At 34.9% G+C, this 10,682-nt stretch overlaps 1 protein-coding gene across 2 annotated transcripts in view; it reads right to left on the reverse strand.

Annotated features, from left to right (window-relative positions):
• Positions 1–10,479, reverse strand: part of LOC145685927 (uncharacterized) — a 196,326-nt gene extending 185,847 nt beyond the window's left edge. The window contains exon 1 of one of the 2 annotated variants that reach the window (XM_081758701.1): positions 10,194–10,479. The gene's annotated coding sequence lies outside the window, so the exon portion shown is untranslated. The remainder of the gene's footprint in view (positions 1–10,193) is intronic. The other variant, XM_081758700.1, reaches the window with a different exon arrangement.
• Between the last annotated feature and the right edge of the window lie 203 nt (positions 10,480–10,682).

Here is a 10,682-nt window from a genome sequence, read left to right on the forward strand (position 1 = left end):
ATGGGGTAGTTAAGGTTGGGAAGAGGAATACCACACGCTAGAAATGTCTTTATTGTTTCGATCACAAATCCATTTTCGTTTATTAAAGTTGAAGAAGACAATACCTCGACAATAGATTGTTGTCGCATTCCACTTTTACAGCATTGTAGTTCGTTATTCTTCATGTCCTTTGCACTACCTATATGTTGCGTAGCATAATTACGTTGGGTGGTTTCCATCAACTACTATTAAAATATCAAAAACATTGCATCTTACATGAATCCGTTGCTTTGAATACCATATGGATTAAAGCGTTTAACGAAATTACGTATTTCCTCATCGTTTACTTTTTGTTCCAGCATACTGGATATTGACAACAAAGGATAATGCACTACATATCACTAGTGAAAGCATAGTCTGAACAAAAAACATGAATCAACTTTAAAAAAAAAAATCACCTAAAAACCAGAAAATAGCAATAAAGTGCTTAAAAGCACTTTTTTTAAGTTATGCAAAGCTGAAAAGTTAATGCCTAACATACAATTGTAGTAGCTTGATAGTAATTTCAATATATATAAATAAAATTGTGTTCTGATTGGTCTTTTTAGTACCAATTTTTATGTTATGCTCATTTGGTAGTATTATCCCTATTCCCATAGCAGCTTTCCCTTATCCGTTTTTATCTTGGTTACCTTACTACTGAAGAAGGAACTAGCTTGTTGTTCCGATACGTCTAGAGAATATTTAGTTTTCCCAAGGAAGGATATATTGGTAAGTAACCATTTTTTTTTCCTTTAAATTCGAATTCGAATTATAATTTTAACGTAGAATATTATAGTGAACATAATCATCAAAGACTCAACTCATGGAGAAAGAGTAACGTGAAAATCACTACAATAACAACTGTTTAACAGCTCTCGCCGTGGTTTGTTGGTTACCGTACAAGATTCCCACCCGGCAGATTCGCGTTCAAAAGCATTGCAGAACAGTAGAAAACTTCGTACTTATGCGAGATATCGCCAACTACCACTAAATAAATAATGTTAAGTTGAAGTAATAACTTTACTACGTTATGTAAGTAAAAGTGTCATGTATGTGTAAGTTCTGAACACGATACAAAATAAAGTATCTACTCACAGAAAGAAAAACACCATATTCATCCGAGTTTTTCCCGGATGAAAAATCAAATGTAAATAATAATAAAAAATAAATAAACAAACGTGGAAATGGGTAAGATTCGAATCCTAGTCTGCAGTGCGAAAACTTTGTACACTACCACCAGACCACGTCGAGAACTGATAAACAACAGTCCTTATAATGAGTTTTACGTCACCTTCTCTCTCTCCGGTCTGATTCAGTAACGATTATTTTACTTTAATCACTATTATGTTCTACAATTTTATACTTGAAATATTGTGACATGAAAAATATGTCATATTAGTTTGGAAACTATTCCGCTCGCAATATTCTTGACGAAACTATTGATTTTATTATTATTATTATTATTATAATCTGACAACACTGTTGAGTCAGTGTACATATTTTTGTACTTGAAATTAGAACAGTCTTCTTGGAACTATTTTCATCAAAAACATTTACTTGTTTTAGTGTACTTTGCAATATATGGGTCAAAGTTATAGCAAATAACTTACAGTCCATCTTTTCAAATAGCTTTCAGTTTGCAATACTGCTACGTATTAGACATATATTTTCGTTCACCATTATATAGTCACTTACATACCTAATAACATGATGTTGTGCCACAAGTACATACAAGTTGGCAACACTGCATTACTTATAGTATTGATAATAATGCTTTTGGATACCCCTTTGGTACTTGGATTGAAATTTCTTATCAATTGCTTAAATAGATTTGAATTTAACTTAAAATTTTATTATTGTCTGGATTCATGTTCCCCAAATCTTTGTTGTGCCATAACTGCATTATTTACACCCACTAGCAGCTACAACTTTGGGATACGTTACACCTTAGGATGGACTATCCTAATTGTTTCAGATTACGCAGAAACTAATTTATAGCTGGGAAGCATATTTCTGATAAGAATAATGTCTAGAATATAGGAAGCCTAATTTAGATACTACTTTCTTTACATTCATACGTAAAATAAACGTACACGGATTTAATACAGGAATATTAAGTTGACTGTAGAATTGGTTTCAGTACAACTCAAGATCTCTTCGTCTTGACCGCACATATAATGCTGGCCTGTGGAACCACTGGACATGTGAGTGTGTTCGTATGTCTTACCTGCCTTAATCATACTTTTGGGGAAATTGTTAGACAAGTTATCGATTTCCTATTTAACGCGCTCTTGTTATTTTTTCACGCTCAAACCGTAATATCGTACGCGTCTCGCGCGCTAATGCACAACTGTCTAAAACAGATGCACAGCATTATTGACGTGTCGGAAGATCATGTTTTCATAAAATAGGAAAATTATAAATATATTCATTTTAATAAACTTACTGAAAGTTGATCTTCGAGAAAAAGAAATACACAAATGACAGATGAACGAGCGTAAACTCAAGCATTACTCCAATGTGGTAGAATTTATTTTAAATTCTTACAGCTGGTATGATTTGTTGACAAAATGCTAATGATCAATTAGCTGATCGAATTTGAGTGTATCGCATCGCTCAGGAAACTACATGCGCTACCAGAATTCTTGGTGCAAGAATAATAGGATAAAATATGGACTTAATCCCATACATTTACCTGCACAGAATAACTGGCAAAGGTATCAGTTCCCAGCTAACATTACATTACACATTACATCAATTGGATCTTCTCAGGAAGACATTAAGAATAGAAGTATTCTGTGACAGACTGCGTCGTTGTATCTTTACAGATACGAAATGTCAAGTCCAATTGTGATAAAAGCACTTGCCAACTTGTACAAGGTGGTTATTACAAACTACTATTGTATATAATCCACATCAGGTAAAGGTGAAGCAGGAGGAGTCGCGCTGAGATGCGTTCATAGGAAGCAGCGTTAGGAATGATGAGAATGACAGAAAGGAAGATTTTCTTGTTTCACTATTTGCTAATACGACTGTTCGGTTCTCATGGTCGAAAGTAGTGCCATTGTTTTGCGTGTGTTTAACGTTCCATGTGTTTGTTCCAGATTTTGATAATGAACGAAATGGCAGAACAAAGACAATGGAAAGAAACGGGAGAACTCCGCGAAACCCACAAACACGGTGTTTGTCCATCATAAAGCCCATTTAACGGAGGTGGTGGCTCAGTGCAAGTCTCTAGTTTGATACCAGCTCCCATCAAGCGGGCTTTGTGGTGAATAAACATTGTGTGTGGTTTCTCCTGTTTACTCTTACTTCCTTCATTTCACCACTGTCATTCATTTCATTAGTCTCCCTTAGCCTCGGTGAATAAACGTGGGACGTTAAACTAAAATAAATAAAGTTCACGTGACGAGAGCTTGAATCGAATCAGCGAACGAGCGCTTTATAACGAAGTCATCGTGGCCCCTACTAGTGCCAATGTTCGAGTTCATGTATAGATCAAATGGAGCGGGCTTTGGAAAGTTAACTTAGCGAATTAATTCTTCAGTCTCTTGTTGTCTGTTGGTTGGGTGATAAGGAAGGCACTTAGCGTCCCTTTCACTGTCAACATGATATAATTGTAGACATTATACAAAGCGGACCATTTATCTTGATATGCGCTTCTAACTTTTAAACTAATGTGTAGAAAAAAAAAAAAAAAATGTTGACGAACCAATAAACGAGTTTTTGAAATAATACTACCAATGTTATTACATATTTTAAATTTATATATAAATGAAAACTTACAATACCACAACTGCCATACAGTGTTATAAACTAAGGACGCTATATCACAAACATCCAAAAACAACCAAATGTTAGAGTTCCAAAACAGTAATAACGAAAGTGAGACGGACGGGATAATACCAAACCAAGACACCCTTATGTCGAATATTACGGTTATTATACGATGTATTTCGAACAAGTAGAAACAACGTTAAGATGAGCAGAAGATTTGAATTTTTTTTTAAAGGACTTTATTTCGAAAAAAAGTGTTCAGACAACTATTACATCCAATTACGTACATGATTTTCAAAAGAAAAAAAAATCCAGTTTAACGTTAGACGATTATGCCCTTAAGACTAAGGGAGACGGATGATTAAGGCAAGTGAATGATGATGGAATAATTGGTAGAATGAGAATGTGGAAGGAAACGGGAATACTCCGAGAAAACCTACGGACACGACCATTTTCTGAAACAATTTTTCATTTACTCTACTCTTCTATAACACAACAACCGTTTTGCATAAGTAAAATGACAAGTTTTCGGAACTGCACAATGTTAAGCAGTGTCGCAAACTTTTTACAGTTCTTACCATATTTCCAGAATGATTTCGAATATCAATTTGCCGTAAACAGCATTGTGTACTTCACATTTACTGAAAAGCATCTATATAATAGAATTAGGTGCTTATTTAAGCAGTTTTTATTTATTTATTTTTTTAAATAGAGGTTTTTGACAGAAGTCTAACTTTCAATAGCTTGTAACTTTGTTCATATTCATTCAAAATCCGTCATATCATGATCATTGCATTAGACACTACAGTCCTTTCCATTGCATTACCCAGTATGTCCCACCTGCGTCATTGGCGTTGTACAGGCCATTAAAATTTGGGTGTTTGTGATATTGTAGATAGCGTCCTTTATTTTTAATACTGCATAATAAATAACATATTAGCTTTCGTTTATCATGTAGATTTCAAATATGTAATAACCTGACGAAGTGCCACTTGAAAAAATAATCCTTTATGTCGGGTTGATAACACTTTTAAAGTTTTAGTATCACTGAGTGTTGAACAATGATCCCAATGCCGATATCTGTACGGTACAACATTTCAGCGCTTTTTGTCCGTTAGTGTTACAAGGGCGGATCAAGTTAAATGGTTCACCCTGTAATGTATCCTGTCTAAAACGGCATTAGAATAAATGAAGTTTAGGTAATTCTCCCGAAATAGATGTTGAAAATTTAGAATTCTTTCACGATTCCGGTATACATACAGCAACTGGATATATATCACATAAAAAGTACAGGATAAAAAAACAACTTGTGTTAGATGGTCACTAAAAAGGGCAACTAGTACATAAGCAATTTAGAGCACGCGGAAGTTACTGGGACCATGCGGGAATGCAACTGTACGAGCAGGTACGCCAGAGACAGTGTGTATACCTGTAAGCGAGAATAGTGGAAACACATTGTATTCTTATACCACGAGATGCCTTACCTGTCGAGGACAACTTTAATGTTACGGATCGTAGAGTAAGGCAGAGTGGATTGGTTAGTTTAGTGTCTATATGTTACATTTACATGCATTTCAATGTCAGTTTCCGTAGTGATATAAATTTCTATAGCAGTTAATGGTATTACAATAGTTACGTTACACATGTAAAGACAGTACAGCTTATGTACACTATACAAGAATACTACTCTAGTAAAAAATAATATCTAATACAGTATTTTTTCTTTCAAAATTACTTATTTCAACCGTCGTATAACACTTATAATCGCTGTATACAAGTAACTCTACCTTGTAAACATAAAATACAGTGTACAAAAGCTGTTCTATATAAATTTATAGATGTAGCGTTACTAGTGTGAAACCATTCAAAGTGTTATAAATTCATATGATTTTACTACTTCGCTTCCGCGCATACCCACCTCACTGACACACGTGCTGCCTTCCGACGAACTTCCGCGCGGCTGCGAATTAGTGTTTTATAGTGACCACCAGCGTTGGCAGAATCAATTTTTTTTAAAAGAGTTTTTTGATTTTTGGTTTAACCAGTTTCTCTTTTTGGGGGGAGGCGTAAATAGATTTTTCTTTATTTACATATTAAAATAAGTTTGTTTGGCCTTGATGTCTTAACATAACAAGGGCGTTATGGTGGACGAGGTCTACCGCTTGAATAGGATTGCCAGATCTTACGTTTTAATTGTAAGTTTTAATTTAATCTGGCACGTATTATTTTGCTCAGTAAAACTATTTCTTCTATACTTTTTAATTTTAAAAAAATCATAGACCTGGATATGATTTTGTTAGTGCGATTTTTCGTTCATTAGAAGAAATGATTTCTCACAAACTGTTAACAACCCAACCCAATGACGCAACTTACTATTCAGAGAGAAGATACAATAGGCTGCGATTTTACCTCCTACTTACTTCAACCTTATGATTAAGAATAATTTGGCTTTTAGCATCTAAGCCTTGATCTGTCATCATCATCTGGATCATATTGTAGTTTCGATCGATCGTGATACACTGATATCAGGAAGAGAAGCTACTGTGAACTAATAAATGTGAAATATACTGATGTCAGGAACAGATAGTGTGAAGTGATAAATGTAGAATATATTGATGTGAGGAACAGATACCACTGTGAATTAATAAAAGCACAATTGTAAGTGCTTGTGAATTTCGATACGTCCTGCAAGTATTTCTGAACGTATAAAGGATGTGGGACAGTAAAAAGAATGGAATTTTTATCAAGATCAGTTAAAAAGCAACAAAGATTTGTGTAATACATTTAATCAGCTGTATTTGATTGTAGTGTCTCTTTATTTTAATGAATGACAAATAAAAAAAAAAAGAAATATTATCTTAGGTATATTTGTATTATTCTTTTACAGAGTAGTCCGTTTTTTAAACAAAATAATAATTAAAATATAATAAAATAAAAGAAAGGACATAAAAGGGCATGGTTTAAAGTATTAGGTGCCATGTTAGAAAAATATGCCTCACCTCAACCTGCTGAGGAGCAATGGCCGAACAGAAGCAAGAGATAAACGAAAATAAATGTAAAAGAGAGAAAATAAAGGCAGAGGCAAAGTTGCGACTACCCTATAATAAGTCCAAAAGTAACTGGCAATGGCAGGGGAATGTGGAGGCTTAAATTTAAAAAAAAAAAAAAAAAAAAAAAAAAAGTAGCGTTTCTTTCAGTGTTATATGACACGAGGACCTATAACGTCGAACAGAGCCATATGATCTCCCACAGGGAATTGTAATACACTTTTTGTATTTTGTCTTGTATTGGTTTTTAATGAAACTGAATCAATTTCCAATCAAAATTATTCTGCGTTATTATGTGAAATCATTGTATGTTTGTTATATCTAAACTGTCAGTATCACATACAGCTATTCCGTTTTGTCTTCTAAAATCATAAGATGTTCTTTTTCGTGCTCTGAAAACTCTGGCAAGCCCAAGCATCTGGCAAACTGCGATCCGAACCAATTCTCGGTTTGCACTCGAGAGAAATCATCCTGTATGTGGGCAAGAATTCGGGACCCGTTGATTACGAAGGTGGGGAGTCTACCGACTTCGCGGAGGACACTTGATGGAAACACTTGGTATGATATTGCAATGCTTGTGAATATTTTAAAAAGTCACTTCAGAAGGACAAAAAAATATACATCTGCAAAATTTCAAAAGATTCTAGAATACATAGGATCTAGTATAGTCTTATAGGTAGTAACTGGATCAGAATTGCAGCAAGTAACTCAATTTGCAAGAAATGATAAGAAATCTTTAACTTTTACGTCCCACACCTATGCCGGCTAAGCTAAAGGAGGGTGATGATGAGAAATGAATGGAATGAAGAAAATGGGAAGAAACGGGAGAACCCCGTGAAAATCCACGCACACAGTGTTTGTCCACCACAAAACTCACTTGGCGCGAGCTGGGATCGAGCCAAGGACCGTAAGCACGGGAAGTAAACGCTCTACTAGTGAGCCATCGCGGGCCCCGAAAATAATCTGCTAAAATATCAATAAAAGAAGTGACTAACGATACAAATGATTTTGAGTGCACCCTGACTTTGCACCATTCATACATATACATATGCAGAAAACATCATTGATTTCAATAAATTACTTTCATTAATGTTTCCTGGGTTGTAATATATGAGAAAAATTTCACCATGAAAAGCACAAGATTTGTGGTATTTTCCTTTTAAATTTATTTATTTTTTCGGCTTAAACAGACAACCCTGGTTGATTCGTGTTTCCTGCACTGTAGTTTTTATAGCATATGGCTGGACCCAGTATTTATGGGTTGCCGACATAAGCCCACCACAGCCTTCGTGTAAGCGAACAAAAGCTCACCAGAGCTTTCTTATAAGCTGACAAATCATACAAATGAAAGAAACAGATCATTTGGGATAGGCATCCATATTTTTCGAACATACTTACGAATTCTTAAATTTACGTAAATCACACCGTGTAGATTACGAATACAGTAACCATTTTCAAATTAACTTTTCAATAACTAATTTTTTCTCTAAATACCTTAATAAATTTTATACAAGTTTCTGCATCTTCCATGATTTTATTTTGTTTGCGACTTAGATAGTTCTAGACTACGCCTAAAGAATTTCGGGAAATAATCACGAGCAGAAATTTCTGGCAAAACCCTCGACGGGTGGAAATCACACAACGTTTGAAAAGGCAATAAAATTCATAATTAATCACGTTCGAAATCCCGTTCTACAGGTTTACTTTTGGCACACCACTCGAAATAATTGTTGAAAAATTAAATTATTTCAATAATTTCCTTCTTATTTTTCCCTGAAAGACTTGAGCTTAGTGACATAAAAACATTTCGTTCGGCATAGAGGAGATTCAAGGAAGCCAGCAGAAATAATTCTAGAAAATTAAAATGGTTTTACGATCTGCGTATTAAAATTAAAAAGAAAAAAAAATACAACTTGTGCTGGGCATTAAATAAAAAGTACGAATAATATCTAATAAAGTTAGGGCAGGGCGAGGGTGTTAAACACGATGGCGAAGTAATTTGTGTCAGAAGGGATCGGGCGCGTCAGCGACGGTGGATACATAAGAGGGTACTGAAAACAAATAATTTTGGCAATGATACGTATTTCAATACAACTTGTTATGGTTTCATATTATTGATGCTCCATTTGTAAACATCAAATACAGCCTTCGTACACTCTGCAGAAATACACTGCAGGTGAAAAATTGAAATTTAATATAGTTATTTTTCATATGCACACACTTAATTTATCCGTCGTAAAGCACCTGTAATGATTTTTCCACTTCTCACCCTACACATGTAAACATAACATAGAGCTGTATTAATTTGTATTTAATTCTGTCGTCTGCAGAAGTTTGTTTCTTATAAATATATCTTTTCATGCAAAATATTTAATCTTATCTGTGTGTGCCAAAAGTAAACCAACATCCAAATTCCTGCAGGCAACAGAACTAAATACTAGGTAATACAGTTGTATATTATGTTTAGAAGTGTAGGGTTACTAACGTAAAATCATTACAAGTGGTTTACAATTGTTAAAATGAGCCAGTGGATATGAAAGATATTAGATATTACTTTTCGTCGGAGGAATATTTCTGCATAATGTACAAAAGCTTTATCTTATGTGTACAAGTGTAGCGTTCCTAGTGTGAAACCATTACAATTGCCGTAGCAACTCTAGGTATCACTGCGAAAACCCACGAGGCACAAATTTTGCTAACGCGTATACTCATCATCGCCGACGAGCCTGCTTCATTTAGATGCGAGCACACCAGTTACGCTTTGCCCTTACTCGGTTAGACAGCATTCGTACTTTTTAGTGGCCACCTAACACAGATTGGTTCTTAGCTCCTTTGTGGTAGCCTTATATACCCGGACGCTGTATTTCTACGTCAATCACCAAATAAATACAATTTTTCAATAAATAATCCTTGTAACCTCTTAAATTTCATCTATGCTAACTGAGGCATTATCACGTCGTCCAGCGCAAATCTGTTGGCAGACAATAAGGAGGAGATCAGTAAAGAATTATAATTTTCCAACAATTATTTTAGATTGTGTGTCTCAACTTGACCTACAACCAAGATTTAAATATAAAGAAGTGAATTTTACCGAAAATGTTAACTACTCTGTAATGTTTGATAAAGATTGGTAAACCTGTGGATGTCATACCGCCCACTGTAAGCTTTACATCCAGATTGAAGATCAGCACATGCAGCCACAGGATAACAATATATAGTCTTATCCTGTCTACATCACCGTTATCTTCCTAAATAACGTGCTGACAGCTGCTCAATCTATGCCTTTGTTAGTAGGCGATTTAATGTTAAATGTTAGGCAATTTCTCCAGTTAAGATACCATTACCTACCTTCATGATATCTTCTTAGATTATTGTCATGGCACAATTTATAATTCTTTTCCTTGTTTTTATCCTGAAACCTTCTATTGCGTTAGGGTATTGCTCAATAAACACAAACTGCAGTGTTGGCCGTCTGCTATTTTATGGCTAAATATCGTTGTTACTAAAACCGGTTTTAACAAATCTCAGCTCACCGAATCAAAAAAAAGTAATAAGAAATGCTGATTTACACTATTGTTTCATTTATTTTAATTAGAGTAGCGTGCGGGTGTTAATGAACTATACCGACAAAGTTTAAGAGGTGATACCTCATATCAAAAGAAGACAAAAAAAAAGTTCATATGCACCTATGGCGAAAAGTGCATAGTTTCAGAGTTAGGGCTGTCCAAAATCGCGAAAAAGCCAAATTTGAACAGACCCTATTTCGAATTCCAGAAACTGTGGATGTTGGTCCTTATCAGCATCGGCGCAAATCTGTCTTCAACATTGGGGGGGACG

The sequence above is a fragment of the Thermobia domestica genome, chromosome 5 (assembly GCF_964235325.1).
Source record: "Thermobia domestica chromosome 5, izTheDome1.hap1.1, whole genome shotgun sequence".
Taxonomy (NCBI): Eukaryota; Metazoa; Arthropoda; class Insecta; order Zygentoma; family Lepismatidae; genus Thermobia; species Thermobia domestica.